General features: G+C 43.7%; 1 pseudogene across 1 annotated transcript; it reads right to left on the reverse strand.

The window, feature by feature from the left end:
• Nucleotides 1-14,636: 14,636 nt before the first annotated feature.
• LOC309565841 (GTP-binding protein Rheb-like) lies at nucleotides 14,637-15,554 on the reverse strand (annotated as a pseudogene). The gene has a single exon. The product of its transcript is annotated as a GTP-binding protein Rheb-like (transcript).
• Between the last annotated feature and the right edge of the window lie 307 nt (nucleotides 15,555-15,861).

A 15,861-nucleotide genomic window follows, 5' to 3' on the forward strand; every position in this document is an offset into this window, starting at 1 on the left:
GTCCATTCATTCTGTGCAGCTGAGGCTGCAGAGAAGGCAATTGAGGGCTGTGTTCTGAAAAAGTACAGCAAAAGTTCAAACCCGGTGAGAAGGCTGCCCAACCAGGTGCACTCATGGTTTCCATTAGTGTGAATAACGCAGGTATCAGCTGGAATGACAGCATCTGCAGATGCTGCCTAGCTGTCTTGTGCCCAAACGAGATGAAGTCCAAAGGAGATTTGCTTTCCCTCCTCATCAGGAACCTTTTCTTTACCACTAGTACTGTCCCTAACAGGTGGGATACCTGTCTCTACTTTCAAAAAGTGCCCCAAGCCTGGGAGCCAGGACCTTAAATAGGCTCTGCCTGACCCACGATGCCTGCTTGGGTCACATGGGGTGAGAGCGTCCAATAGGATACCTTCCCCAGGAAACAATAGATGAACCCTGTTCCTCTTGACTTCCTCTCCAACAACAGTGCCACTGTGGAAGAGCGCCACCTGCAGTGCAGAAAGTAGACTACACCTGCCTACAGGTGGAAGAATATTCCATGATGAAGCTTAAAAGGAAACATAAGTTCCAAATCTACCGATTTGTTGTTCAAGGTATACATTATGCTACTTGCACACATATCTGTGTGCTTCAGTGCTTAGTCAGTTACTGACCTAGCACAGGCATATGGTACTTGGACACTAAGAAGTTTATGGTGATGTACTCTACTGACTCAAATTTTGGAAGCACTAAACAAACAAATGCTATGGCTATGTAAGAAAGCCTTTATGTAAAAATGTACAGCATATTTTCTCTTAACCATCTTAAACTGCTGCAGGCAATTTTCATACATATGTTATCATGCTTTAATCACATGGGAAGTTAAATTATAGCATTCATTGTGGCATTATTTAGGTGAAGTTCATTCAACTGTAACTCTACCTTATCTCAAATAATTTTCTGCTCCCTGCAGAGATCTGCAAAATGGTTGTCAGTTAAAGTAATTTTCCGCTGAATTCTCATTGGTGAATATCTTTTCCTCTGTATCTTATCTGGTAATAGGCTTAATTAACTTCAATTGTCCTAGATTGTCCTTAACTGTTGCCCTAAAAATGTTTCATGAGAAACTTCTAAGTTATTAGAATGATAATTTTTTTTTGCAGCTAAAACAGTAATATTCTGCAGATTAAAATTTAGGCTTAAATGTAAATTTAAGGGTGACTCCACTTTCGTGCAAAAATAATATAGCAAATAAAAAAATATACAGTATATACAATTGCAACACAAGCCACGTTGTAATTATTTTACTAAAAATGATCTTTCCCTTTAAAACTGTAATTTTCTGTAAAATTCGATGTAATATGGCAATCTGGAGGCTTTCTGTACACTGTTAAGGCTAGAACACACTATAAGAAAATTGGGCAAACATTTTTGTCCAAAGAAATCTGGTACAATTTTCGTATAGTGTGTACACAACTTTCGACAGCCGATTCCGAATTTTCTTAAAGCGGAGTTCCGGGCTCAAAAACAACTTTGGCCCTACCCCTTGCTGCTCCCGATTTTTTTTTCTTTACTTACCTTGTTTTTGAAGAAAGAATACTTACCTTCCTTCTACTTCCTCCCTCTTCAGCCGCGGCCCGCACGTCACTTCCTGCTTGCGATGACTCCTGGGAGCTGAACGTCATCGCTCCCTGGAGTCAATGCGACTGCCCCGGCCCCGCTCGACAGTTTCGGTGCAGGCGTGTCATTCCCTGCTAAACAGCTTCTGGGCATGCCCAGAAGCTGTGCAGGGATGACGCGCCTGCCCCGGAAGTGACGAGCGGGGCCGGTGCAGGGAATTTTGGGACGAAGAGGACACGGAAGAGGACGCAGAAGAGGATGCACTGGCTTCAGCTGCCCACATCCGAGATGGCAGCGCTGGAGAAAATTTTCAAGGTAAGTATTTCTTCTAAAAGGTAAGTGCGACCTGGGACAGTTCAGAGGCTATCCATTATGAAATGTACTAGCCCTGACTGTCCCGGGGGTACTTTTATTGAAAAAAACATTTCCAAGGCCGGAACTCCGCTTTAAGGAAATTCTCAAAGGGACAGACTCCAAAATGTTTCTGGTGCGGGAACAAAACAAACGATTTTCGTTTAATGTGTACCGTTTTCGTACGATTTTTGTACAAGAAAAATCAGAAAAGAAAAACTGCACATGATCAGAAGCAATAAACAACAAAAAAAAAAAGCCTTTGTCTTATGAAAATTCTTATACACGAGTGGCAGCAAGCGGGGCTCCAAAATGGCTGCTTAGACTGGGAGCTCTGCACTGATTCGGCTGCATCGTGCCCCATCCAGCAGCATCCGCAGCCATCCTGCACCGCAAAGTGGACCGGCACCTCGCCCTCATCCCCGGACAACTCCCGGACCCCGCAGGCATCAGTATTTCCACCCGGATCGGCCCGGAAAGCTCTTTCAGTTTTGAGGCCTACCCGCCCTGATCCGACAGCATCGTGTTTAGCACACCATCCAGCGGGATCAGCAGCCATCCTGAGCAGCAACGTATCCCTGCACCTCTCTCTCATCCCCGGACACCTCCCGGACCCCGCAGGTACCATTATTACAGCCCGGATTGGCCCGGACAGTACTTTCTAGTTTGAGGCCTACCCGCCCAAGATGGCGGCTGCTCCACAGCCCCGCCGGCCATCCGATTCTCAGCAGGGCTCCCCCCCACATATCTTGGACCCACAGCTGTTCCCTACTGCTCAGGGACCCCCAGGGGACACTTTCTCCTCACCCCATCCATCCCCAGCATCCACTGAATCCCTAATAGGGCACACACTGGATGATCTCCTGCTATCCCCTATGGAGGCCTGTAATCCCCATGGCTCCCTCAGGGATCCTGTCACCTCAGCTCAACTCGACATAGCCACTCTATTTGTAAAATTCTCTGAGCTGCTGGATAGGGGGCTTTCTGTCACTGATGCAAAAATTACAGGAGAGATAAAGGCTGATTTACATAATCTAGGATCCAGGATTGAAGCGATTGAATCCAAACTTGATCAAAGGGTCGCCAGGATCACCCAAAATACTGATCTTATTCAAACTCTGCATGATCAGCTGGACTCTGCAATGTCAAAGATTGATGATCTGGAGAACAGAACACGTCGCTATAACTTTCGGATAAGGGAGATCCCTGAAAAAATCACTGATACCACAGAGATAGTGCATTCTCTCATCAAAAACCTGATTCCAGAATTACCTCAGCATAGGCTGAAACTGGACAGAGCTCACAGGGCCCTTGGTCCCCCCAGATCAGACGGACTTCCCAGAGACATAGTGGTCAAACCTCATTATTTTTCTGTGAAAGAGGAAGTAATGAAACGTGCCAGAGCCTCATCCAATCTTACATTCCAGGATCAACCTATTCAAATATTTGCAGACCTCTCATCATATACGATTCAGAAACGCAGAGCTTTAAAACCCCTTCTCTCTATTCTGACCCAGAAAGAAATCAAATACTGGTGGCTGTTTCCATTTAAACTGAAATTCGCCTTCAAGAATAAGACCTATGCCTTTGCTACCCTCCCAGATGGGGAACGATTGCTTCTAGACTTGGGACTCAGATCCAGGACCCCCTCCTCGCCACCACCAGAATCGCCCAATACGGCAGCGAAACGCCAGATGCCGACCAGCCCGCTGACACCTCTCTGGCAGAAGCCAAAGACCAAGCGATCCAAAGATTCCAACCATCCCGGATGAAAGACTCTCCTGGCCCCTGTGATGGTTTCTCATATCCTTTAGACTTTCGGTTTTTGCTGAAACCCAAAGTTGCCAAGATTTCAACTTTTATTGATTGGAGGTCCTCCTCCAGACTCTGCCCTGAACTTTGATCTGCAAACAGTTTTTTTTTTTTGTGGGCTTTGAGAATTCCATGATTGTCCACCATGCTACTCCCCTCCCCAGGGTTGTAAACCCCCATCCTTCTTCCCTCACCTTCCCCTCTTCTCCTAACCTTCCCACCCTCCTGACCCCCCCCAATTTTGCCGGTTTTCTTATGATATTGATGGCGGTTGTAATTTCTCAGATTACACATCTGAAATGTTGTTTATAATGATTATTGTTAGGGGCCGCTGCAGACAGATTAGCGAGCTGACGCCTTTTCCTACCTCGGAGTCTAGGTTTGTTCCGACTCCCTAGGTGGAACCCCTCCCCTTGCTGGGAGGATTTTTTTTTGGGTACATTCTTCCCTAGGGTGGCAATGGAATCATCCCCCTTGCCCCCCTGGAGGCAGAATTTTTTTTTTTTTCTCTATCTATCTTTCTTCGCTCTTCTTTTCTCTCATGTCTCTCTTTTTTTCAGTTTTCCTGACAGGTCACAACCACGAGGTGCTGCAACAAGCCCCGACTCTCCTGTGGAACTTCGCGGGATGCCTGACATTCAATTGTTTCAAGTAGGTGACTTATGGTCACTTGGGTTCCTCACCCCTCTGCTCCATGGCTGACTCCCTTACACTACCCCCTATCTTAAAGATAGGGACACATAATGTTCAAGCCAATAAATATATATCTGGACACACGTATGTCAAGCAGGATATCTCTGCGCTTGCTGGAGGAGTCAGCTGGTTAACTGCTAAAAACAAACAAACTGCTGCTACTTCACCAAATATCGTATAACTTGGAAAAACATGAATGAAGAATAATAGTAGCGCAAAAAGTCACTTATGATGTAACTCACAAATTGCATAAAATACAACCATAAAATAAGGGGTGTTTTAAAACACTTCAATATAGGATAAAAAGTCCTTTAAAGTCCATAGACCGTCCAGGATAAAGTGATGTTGTTAATGGATCACCTTTTTCAACCACCACCAAGTGTCACACAGTAGAAGTGGCAACTCACCAGATATAGTGGCTCAGGTGTTCTCACACAAGAGCACAAAAAGCAGGAAACAAAGGTATTAATGATGGGTGTCAGAAACAGCCTTGATCAATCCTTGCTGTATACACTAGATCCGATGTCCCTTCCACAAACTCCACTCAGTATAATGGCCACATGCAAGGTAAAATGACTTCAAATGTCGGAGTGCGGTCGATACTTCTTTTGTGCCAGGATGAGACAGGTGTCACTGGGACAAAAACTGTCTTTTCAGATCATCTGTCACCCTCACTGTATTTTGCAACGGACTTCGAGTCTTTTTGGATGACATCGTCTTATAATCCAGGACATAAAAAGATGGGTCACCAATCTGAGACCTCCTGCTCCTCTATGGTGCACCAGTCCTAAGAGAGGCTCTCTTAGGACTGGTGCACCATAGAGGAGCAGGAGGTCTCAGATTGGTGACCCATCTTTTTATGTCCTGGATTATAAGACGATGTCATCCAAAAAGACTCGAAGTCCGTTGCAAAATACAGTGAGGGTGACAGATGATCTGAAAAGACAGTTTTTGTCCCAGTGACACCTGTCTCATCCTGGCACAAAAGAAGTATCGACCGCACTCCGACATTTGAAGTCATTTTACCTTGCATGTGGCCATTATACTGAGTGGAGTTTGTGGAAGGGACATCGGATCTAGTGTATACAGCAAGGATTGATCAAGGCTGTTTCTGACACCCATCATTAATACCTTTGTTTCCTGCTTTTTGTGCTCTTGTGTGAGAACACCTGAGCCACTATATCTGGTGAGTTGCCACTTCTACTGTGTGACACTTGGTGGTGGTTGAAAAAGGTGATCCATTAACAACATCACTTTATCCTGGACGGTCTATGGACTTTAAAGGACTTTTTATCCTATATTGAAGTGTTTTAAAACACCCCTTATTTTATGGTTGTATTTTATGCAATTTGTGAGTTACATCATAAGTGACTTTTTGCGCTACTATTATTCTTCATTCACATAATGTTCAAGGCCTTAACTCCCCAGTAAAGCGCAGAAAAGCGTTTCAGTATTATCATAGCCAAAAACTTGATGTAATTCTCCTCCAAGAAACTCACTTTCCTAGCTTGTACAACCCCAAATTTCCCTTGTTTTTTCTGGCCAATGCAGAAGGCAAGACTAAGGGAGTGGCTATCGCCTTCTCCCATAGGTGCAAATTTTCCCCGATAATGGAACACAGAGACCCAGAGCCACGGTTTATTCTAGTAAAGGGGGCCATTGATGATCACGTCTTCACCTTCATATCATACTATGCTCCTAACAAAGCACAGGGCCCGTTTTTCTCGCAGCTTTTCCGTACATTGCAACCTATGCTTGAGGGCTCGGTGATTTGGGGGGGGGGGGGGGGGGGCTCCAATGTCGCTTTTGACACTGGAGTAGATTAAAAGAGGCCACTGGGATCCCAAGCGGTTCGTCCCACTAAATGTAGTACTCTCGTGGCCAAGCTCATACATAACCCAGGCTTGATTGACATTTGGCGAGAACTAAACCCCACCCACAAAGACTACACTTTTTATTCAACACCATATCATTCCTTTTCCAGAATTGATCATATTTTACTCCCTGCACACCTCACGCCTTTGGCTTTGAAATCCTTCATTAGGGACTCCGCTTGGTCTGACCACGCATTGGTCACATTGCTTCTGCAGAGCCCTCATACCCCTCCATTACATAATAATTGGAAGCTAAACGAATCCCTCCTTAAAGACCCAACCAGAAAATCACAAATTGAAAAAGAGATCAGGGAATACTTCTCCATTAATGACACGGGGGACACATCTCCGGGCATTCTATGGGCAGCCCACAAGGCCACCATTAGGGGAGCCATTATCCGCCTTTCCTCTCAGATACACAAGGAGAGACGCCTTGACCTGACACGTCTAGAATTAGAATTCCTGGCACTTAAACGGCGTCATAAAATCAATCCTACCTCAACTACCTCGAGTCCAGTTCCCATAGCGGAGCTGGACTCGTTTAGAACTCAACTTAATTTGGCGTTGACAGCCAAAGCTGATAAACACCTCCCCCTCTAGTGAAACTCCCGAATGGTACTGGTACTCGCAATCCCCAGAATATAACGAAGGCCTTTAAAAACTTTTACACTGATCTTTACAGCAAGGCTCCTGACCCACCCCACTCTCAACTCCACTCGTTTCTAGCCTCTATTCCTCTCCCTAAACTAACTGATGACCATCGTGCACTATTGGATGACCCTATATTGCCAGAAGAAATAGAACTAGTCATTGAAGATATTAAGAGTAGCTCCGCACCTGGCCTAGATGGCTTTTCGATCCCATACTATAAATCCTTCGGTCCGATCCTGGCTCCCTACCTAGCAAGACTATTCAATGATCTTCGCACAAACCCACAACTAGATTCCTCCCTCAATGCGGCATTTATTACGGTAATACCCAAGCCTGGCAAAGATTCTAGCGAGGTTAGTAATTATAGACCGATTTCGCTTATAAATAATGACCTCAAAATACTGACAAAGATACTGGCTAACAGACTTTCCTCCTTCATTACCCAATATATCCATAAAGACCAGGTAGGATTTATCCCGGGCAGGCAAGGACCCGATCAAATTCGACGCGCTATTGATGTTATCTCATTGTTGCAATCAGGATGGGACGGGGGTCCGCCCCAGGAGGGTATTCTCCTTTCTATTGATCTGCAGAAAGCCTTTGACTCCATTTCTTGGTCGTACTTGTTCTCTATCTTGGATACTTGGGGTTTTGGAACACGTTTTGTTAATATTTTGAAAGCGCTATACTCCAACCCCAACGCTAAAGTCAAATTCCAAGGCTGTTATTCAGACTCTTTCCAGATATCAAGAGGTACCCGCCAGGGCTGTCCCCTCTCCCCCCTCCTCTTTGCAATTGCAATTGAAACACTAGCCGTAGCTATCGGAAATTACACTAACATTCATGGAGTTCACTGCGCCCAGGGCACTCACAAATGCGCCTTGTTCGCAGATGATTTACTCTTATTTATCACGTCCCCGCTGATTTCCCTCCCCAATGTTGGTAGGCTTTTAACATCGTTCGGAACTATTTCCAGACTACACGTGAATATGGCCAAATCGATGGCTCTGAACATAAATATGCCCCCCTCGGTGATAGCTAACCTGAAAGATCATTTTCCATTCACATGGAGCGAACAGTCTATACCTTACTTGGGAATCACCCTAACAAAGAAAACAGACCAACTATATAAGGCCAACTATCCCCCACTCTACTCTAAACTAGAATCAGACATCCACACCTGGTCACACTTACCTATCTCCTGGATAGGTAGGGTGCATGCGGTCAAGATGACTCTTTTACCCCGTATCCTGTATTACTTTAGATCACTCCCTGTTCCCGTCAATTGCACTCATCTTCGTAAGTTCCAGTCTCAAATTCTCAGGTTCGTTTGGGGCTCAAAAGGCTACAGATTTTCTAAGGATATCTTATTCAGAACTAGAGCACAGGGAGGGCTAGGACTTCCTAATCTGAGGTGGTATTACCAAGGAGCACAGTTGGCGCAGTTATCAGTTATATATTCTCGTGGGGTAAAACCTGACTGGGTCAATATGGAACGCCAAGCGGTCCCTCTCCATACGCTAGACTACCTGATGTGGTGTCAAGCAAAGTATCGTCCAGCAATTCTAGCACCTACTCTCTCACATTCGTTCTCTCTCTGGGATAGGCTCCGGGGTAAACCTGAAATCACCTCCCCCATACGACCCCTGGCTCTCTTGTTCCAAAACCCCAATTTCCCTCCAGGCCGGAATATTACCGCATTTAAATGGTGGCTGGATAAGGGGTTGTACAGAATAGGACACTTCTTTATAGGATCGGGCCCGATCTCCCTTTCGTACTGCAAATCTAAACTCAAAATGCCAGATACTGAACTCTTCTGCTTTCAACAAATTTCCCATTTCCTTTCTTACATCTGGAAATCCAACGTCATTCCTCCTAGGGCAACACCATATGAGGCATGGTGTGGTAATGTCATGGAGCAGAGGGGTGGCATCTCTGCGATCTATGGGTCACTTGCCGATAACAACCAGAAACCTAGTTACGCCAGAGCATGGGAGGGTGACCTCTCGCAGGAATGGGGGGAACAGTCGTGGTATTCTGCCATGTCTGCGGCTTATAAAGGTGTACTGAATGTCTCCCTTATTGAGGCAAGTGTCAAAGTCCTCACCAGATGGTATATGGTTCCTGAGAGGATTCATAAATTCTACCCAGCTTCTTCCCTGCTCTGCTTCAGGGGTTGCTCCCTCCTGGGCTCTGTCGTTCATATATGGTGGGACTGCCCCAAAATAAGGGGCTTCTGGAATAAAGTATCATGATCTGGTCTTTCCCCTGTGCTTTCTTTTAATATTCTCTTTAACTCTCCTTTCGATTCCTTTCCCACCTTGTGTCTCTTCTTTCTCTTCTCCACACCATTTTCTTTTCAGCATGCCATGCTTGATGCAAAGTTTTTGAGATGCTAGTTGCTCCCTACCTTCACGGTTTTAGCAGCCTTCTTGGCTCTTAGGGCTGCATATTACTCAATAGCTTTTTGAGCTAAAATTATAACTTTACTGCACTCTATTAGGAGGGTGATTCATTCTTACCTCAACCTGGTCTACCAGAGCTGAGTTATGGGGGAGCCGGGGATGCCCTATCCACCCTGAGGGGACAGTCTTAGCCCCCCGTAGGGGTCTCCTCGGGATTGGGTGGGTCTCTCCGGATCTCTATTTCAATGCGTATAACTTTTCCTCTGCGCCCTTTGCATTGTGTAACATGTGCAGATCGCTTGTTTACTTAAACGTTGAAGTTTTCGAGAGTTGTAAGTATACTGTTCAGTATGGCTCAATTTGTCAAATATTTGCTTTTTGTGCATGGTCCATAATGCTTGTAATGTATCTGTTCCTTTATGTTACAAATAAAAATCTTTTGAAAGAAAATTCTTATACAAATTTTCGTTCATTGGTTCTTATTTGCTGTGAAATCAGACGATCATTCGCCCGATTTTCTTATAGTGTGTACTCCACTTTCATTTACAGATCGCCCCCAGAAATGTAATTTCCTGCTGCTGTAATTGGGTCCTTGATTTACCCAGATATCTGCAGTCTGCATTAAGATACAAGTGCAATGTTAGACACCGCCTGCATTAGGAATTCTAGTTCCTAAAGGAATGCAGACCCTACAGATTTTCTCAATAGAACACTGAGAGTGCACCAGCTGATTATAATGAAATAAACCCCCCTATTTTGAATCAGTCTACAAAAGACATGGTGAAACAAAAAGCTATTTATTCAGATGGTAGCGCTACACCTGAAGGAGACACTTGTGAGTTCTCTGTTCTGCACCTTTACTCCAAGAACAACCTCAGCCCCTTTGACACACCAGGTTAAATGAAAGTCACTGCAAGAACCTATAATAACATGAGTATAGATACCTTTAAATTGGCTGTGAATTAACACCAGGAAATAGACACTTTCGTGGTAAATGAACTCAGTGTCTTGGTATGGGTAAGAGTAAATGATTATAGTTTTTAGTTAAACTAAAATCACAGGTGCACTACATTTATAGTACTCAGCAAAATTTGTTAATCATTGGTGGCTCTAGAGTACCAATGTTATTTATAAAAGTATATATAGTATCACATGACACAGGAATACACAGATATAGGAGATACGAGAGAACACAATAGGGAACGCTTAGGGGAGGTTAATGGTACTCAGATAATGGAAATTGAGGGGATGCTGTTTGGAGTAAAGGGAACATCAAATATAGGATAGACTCCCTTGGGTAAGGGGCTCCCACTTATATAACCCCCAAGATCACCCTCTATTAAAAGTGAGTAATTTACTCTCCCCCCCACTTAGTTACAGGGAGTTTAGGGGACTACACAGATGAGGAGGTATACCTGGCCCCACCCCCATTGTGTACACTCCTCACTAGGTATAGCGGGAGTTGGAGGAGGGAGGGGGGAGGGAACTTCTCTATCTGTTTAGATTAGATGCCCTTGGAGAGAGATACAACAGGGAAGAGGAATAGAGGAGATGAAGCGGAGAAGGCCTAAGGTAATAAGAAGTATAGAAATAGGTGGATGTAGGACTTTAATTAAGAATATGTGTGAGTATGAGATTAAGGAGACGGTGGAAATAATTTCATTGTGGAATCTGACTTCTGGGTCAAACAGAGCTGTGGGCACTATGAAGAAGATGGATTCAGTGAGATAAGTGATAAATGGTGAACGTGTTAATTTGATACTAGAGGTGGGAGGAGAGGGAGAGACTCTAATTTTTAATTCCCCTTTTTTTTTTTTTTTTTTTTTTCTCTCTTTCTTCTTTTCCCCATTTTTGCTTTTTCTTCTTTGTTTTAAAAAAAAAAATAGAAAATATTAGGGACAAGGGAGAGTTCCGATGATCTTAGTTAACCGAAATAATTAAGTCCAGTAAATTTGATTAAAACTGATATGATAGAGGATGTTAGAAATAACCATCTGTCAAATGTTATATAACGTGGACTGTATTTGAAATGATGTAATGGAATATCTTCAGTGTTCCTTTTGAATAAATAAATTAAATTTAAAAAAAAAAAAAAAAGAGTAAATGATTATATGTGCATAAATGAGCACACAGAAGGTAGATTCGGGCAGTCTGTTAGATAATTTAATAGCCGTTGCAAAGTACCTTAGTTTAGAGTTTTGTACCTCTAAACTGGAATCAACACATGAAATAGCAAATTCAACAATAAACGGCACTGCAATGTGAATAGGGATACTGCAATTGGCTCAGAGAGCACTCTAAAAGAATGGCAGGTCCTGTGCAATGTCTCCTAGGAGGTATGTCTAAACAAAGAAATGGGAAGGGGTCTTTGTGCTGCAACTGTAAAGGGCAGTCTTTAATCCTGAATCCTCAGCTGGCTAACATTGGGGCCCAATGGCACTGTTGGCATGTGTGAGAACAGTCACAAAAAGGCCTGCAGGCAGTAATAGAGCTATAAGGCAGCTGTGTATTCAGTCCCTAGGGGGACAGTCTCTAGTGGCAACAGGTCATGGCCACGTGGCTCTTTCACCAGACCCAGTGGCAGGGGTCCTTCTAGTTAGATGGTCGATCACTCTGGGTTGCCAGGGGGTACTCCGCTTCTCAGCACAGCATGACAATACCCTGGTGGTTCCTCAGTCCATCAGCACACAGGTCACAACTCTGTCTCCTCCTGGATATACAGTAGGCACAGCAAAAGTACTGTGTTCTTCTCCTCTGGCATGCCCTGGAATCCTGGTTAATAAAGTCCAAGCCCCCATCAATTATCCCTTTACAAAGATTGTTAAAATCCTTGCAATATACATTGATTATTTAGATTTTTTTTTCTCAACAAAACTCAAGTTACTTTTTTTTTTATTATATTTTTATTTGGATTTTCAAAATAATGCAATCAGAGAAATCAGAGGTAGTGCAAAAATGTACCAAGATACACAAGGCAATCTGCAGAGGTATTTGCAGTATATATAAAAGAGAATTTCTAGTCTTGACATATTTAAACATAGAAATGAAAGGCTCTTCTTTGGACCATGACATAACAAGAAAACAAGAAAGACATAGGAAATGGCAAGACATGCCAAAAAAACATTCTATGTCATATAGACGGGTAAGCCCAACTCTCACTTGTCCAGAGACAAAATGTGGTAGTAGAAAAGAAAGTTGTTTTGTATACATATCAGTGATAACCGGGGGAAAGGAAAGTTGCAATATGTCATACAGAGTCTAAGCAAAATTGAGTGGTCAGTGGAGAGAGGTGTAGCATACATGAACTGATCCCAAAGTGCCCACACATAATGAAATTGTTTTAGGGTGTCCCCAACTTTGATATCCAGAATGATAGACAGCAGCTCTGTGGGGGATGGGGCCTGGGTGGACAACCAGGGAAGAGGAATTGCTCAGTCATCAAGATATGGCAAATTAGCCTTTAAGGCTCTGTTCACATATATGCAAATCGGATGCGCTTTGAACCACATAATATGTGAACAGGACCAGCTTTCAATGGAACCAGTTCACATATATGGATTCTGCAACAAAACCAGAGCCGAATATATGTAGAGTGTTTAGGGATGCCAGGAAAAGGTAGTTCCAACAAAAAATGTATCTAATGGGAATGACATGTTAAAGGAATGCTGACAATACATGGATCCAAAAGGGTGGAATACGAGGGCATAGCTAAAATATACTGTATAATGCAATGAACCAGTTCCCTGACCACATCGCCGACAGATACCAGTGTACATGCAACATCGCAAGCATTTCATAGCAAAACATCAAGATGTTGAAGGTGTTCTTTCTATGCACCACACAATGGGATAATTTAGAGGGGCTCTTCCCAGGTTTTATCCCAGCTTTCGAGTGTAAAATCTGTGCCCACTTATGCATATATAGGTGTGTCATCAGCAAATTGAATATCCTCTTGTAGAATTATATAAATTGAAGAAATTAGGTGTAGTTGATTGGGGCCCTGAATGCAAATGCATTCAAATTAGGTGAGCTTTTCAAGAGAAAGAGACTGGACATTAGGAAAAATGTTTGAAGTAATGGAGGTGGGCAGGAAGATGCTTAGAAGGCTGTAGTTCATCAAAAGAGCTTAGTTTATGGATCACAGGATTAATGAGAAGGCATAGAGTTACTCCTTCAGTCAAACATGAATCTTTTTGCATTTAAAAAGGACCTACACTGTGAAAGCTGTTCCAAACAAGGCAAAAGGAGGGTAAAAGTCTAGTTTTCAGTGATGCCTGTGGCTCCCTGAAGCTGATCTTTTACCCATTACTGACTTACCATGCCATGTTGTGCAGTGTGTCTTTATTTGGAGGTGGCCATCTTGGTAGCAGAGCAGGGCTTTTCTTCTTCATCAGTGATTACTGTTCATTTGATGACTGACAGGCTAGTGATGAAGCAGCAGGCCTCCTCACACTACGCTACAGAGAGTGCTACTCTCTATGTGAAAGCAGTTGTCCCACATGCTGCCTGCAGTGTTGGGCTCACATCTCTCCAACCAGCAGCGCTCTGCAGTGTATTGGGAGGAAACAATTTATAACAAAAAATAAGAGTTGGAAATACAGTTGATACTGTTTTAATGCATACAAATTTAAAGTAGACCTATAGGCATGGCAATACTTTTTTATTTTTATTTTGGATAGAGTAAGGGAGGTTTACAACCCCTCGTCAGATTTTTTTCATCATCTGTGTCCCAATGCAGAGATTTCTCTTCATGTCCTGTCCCATAGCCAAACAGCAAGCGAGAGGAAATCCCTGCAACTTAGGGGAATTCCTTGGGGACCCTAGGTCACCAGAACTATTGTCCCCATAGTAAAATTTTACCTCTATTATCTTTCTGGGGACAACCCAAAATGTGGCATTTTATTTTACTTTCACTTTGAATGATAATGATAAGCAGGACACATAGAGAGGGTCAGGGCCAATCCTAGGGTAACAGACGCCTGGGTGCAGAAATATTTATGGCGCCCCCACGTGGGCATGGTCATCTTACAAACCCCTCCCCTTTTTCCTAATAGGACCTGGAGGGGGGTCTCTCCAAGGAACACAGAGAGGGCCTCTGTTAGACTGTCTGTTAGAAAGACCCCCCTCCCAGGCCCAATTAGAGACTACAATGGGGTCGTATCATGGGACCTGGAGGGGGGTCTCTCCAAGAAACACAGATTGGGCTGTGGACGGACTGAAAAACATCAGTCCATCCAGTTCAACCTTTGAAAGAATAAATCAGATTCCTGAATAATCTGAATAAAAAAAAATAAAAAAAAGGCGTCTGTGACCATCCCTATCCTGAAAAATCAGTGTAACCCTTCCGAACCCAGAAGAGGACAAAAAGGCACTGCTAGCATTACCAAACCTCATGGGAGAGAAATAGTTACACAAAAAGCCTAGTTTTTAAGTAGAACAGGCAGTTTGCTTATTCAAGTAGAATATATTCCCAGTGTCCGCAGCTTGTGTAGTGGAATTACATTACGGAGCAGGAAGACTTCCCTTGTGAACATCCACCATCAATTTTTTCTGCTTCTAAAATTATTCTTTTAAAAACATCAATAGCAGTCTGATTCTCTTTAGCAGAAGATTCCAAGAAAGCAGCATTGCATGATTCTGCTAAGGCTTTGTCTTCTTCATAACTGATCACCCTTTCATGTGCAAATCTTTCTTATTTCCAACCAACATTATGGGTACCTGGACTTTCCCGACCATGTCCAACAACTTATCATGGATTACTTTAATCACTTCAAAACTTTTAATAGAGGTGACTGAATATACAAGTATATATCCATTAATATCTATGGAGTAAGTCTGAGGAAATATTGAAAATTCATCTTGTCCAGCAGTATCGACTAGCTGAAGGTGATACTCTTGTCCATTTATAGATATCAGTTTTGTAAATGTGTTTTCTATAGTCCGGTCATAGGAATCCACAAACTGGCCTTCGACAAATTGAATTGTTAATGAAGATTTACCCACGGATCGGTATCCGAGGACGGCGATCTTCCGCGACTTGGGCTGCGGCATCCTTGGCACCTCCACTGTGGTTGTCGTTGTTCAAAGCCGGGGGAGCCGCATTCACCATCACAATGAGGGGAATCGGAGCGGGCAGGCACAGAACATTTGCACTAAGCTTCACAAGCACTTAACCGACTGCGCTCACACCTACGGCCTGGCTCGCTCCTGCCTGTGTGCCAGGAACTAGAAAGGATGTAGCGGCTGCAGTGAGAGACTCCTGCGACTTGCGGGAGATTAGGGCACCCCCCCTCACGCGGCGCCTGGGCATGGTGCACCCTGCGCACCTGCCCAGGATCGGCCCTGGAGAGGGTGAAAACATTTCAATGTGGCACACAGACAGCTATAAAACTGAAAGGTGTTCTAATCACTCTCCACTCTATCCAAAACTACCAAAAAAGTTTTGCCTTTAGTTTTACTTTAATTTTTACAGTTTGAGTAGAAGCAAT

Source organism: Pelophylax lessonae, assembly GCF_965119305.1.
Source record: "Pelophylax lessonae genome assembly, chromosome: 10".
In the NCBI taxonomy this organism is placed as follows: domain Eukaryota; kingdom Metazoa; phylum Chordata; class Amphibia; order Anura; family Ranidae; genus Pelophylax; species Pelophylax lessonae.